A 704-nucleotide genomic window follows, 5' to 3' on the forward strand; every position below is an offset into this window, starting at 1 on the left:
ATTGGGAGTGATTTGAAAAAAATCAGTATTACTTGAGAATCTTTAGTCGACTCAGAGAACATTTTAAGAGTCTAATGAAAGTTTAAATGAAAGGATTGGTGTCTAATAAGTAAGTTACTTTTGATTTATATCCAGTTTGTCTAAATTTAGGGTTGAAATTAATCAAATGACTTTCCTAAGCTTATGACCACAATTGCTAGATCTTCAAGTTAGATGGTATATTTTGATCTTATATACAAAAAAGAATAACTTTTCTTGTCTGGGGTATTTTGTTTCTGAAGTAATCATACCTGAAAGCAAAACAAGATCGATGGAGAATGAGGTGCTAAACAGGAGGTCAGTTGTATACATGTATAAAGCATGCTTACTGCTGGTTAGTGTTGGGGTCCTGCCCCAGCAGGTCCAGGGGTTCCCAAAGGTGTGGACGGAGTCGGCGAAAAAGGAATAACACGGGGGCAGCGTTCAGTTGATCAGCATAGCGAGGTTCTCTAGTCAGGTTCTCCAGCCAGGTTCTCTAGCCAGGTTCTATCTTTATTGTCCTGTTACATCTGTATTTATACCAGTTGATTTTAATCCTATCCATTCTATTCCAAAGGTTAGGGCGTTTGTTAATCTAGTTCTGTTGAGTTTAATCCTGTCTAGGTTAATCTCTGTGTTCCATTATAAGGGCTATTCCAAGGTCACTGCTCTACTGATAAGCTACA

The sequence above is a fragment of the Myotis brandtii genome, unplaced genomic scaffold (genome assembly GCF_000412655.1).
Source record: "Myotis brandtii unplaced genomic scaffold, ASM41265v1 scaffold967, whole genome shotgun sequence".
In the NCBI taxonomy this organism is placed as follows: domain Eukaryota; kingdom Metazoa; phylum Chordata; class Mammalia; order Chiroptera; family Vespertilionidae; genus Myotis; species Myotis brandtii.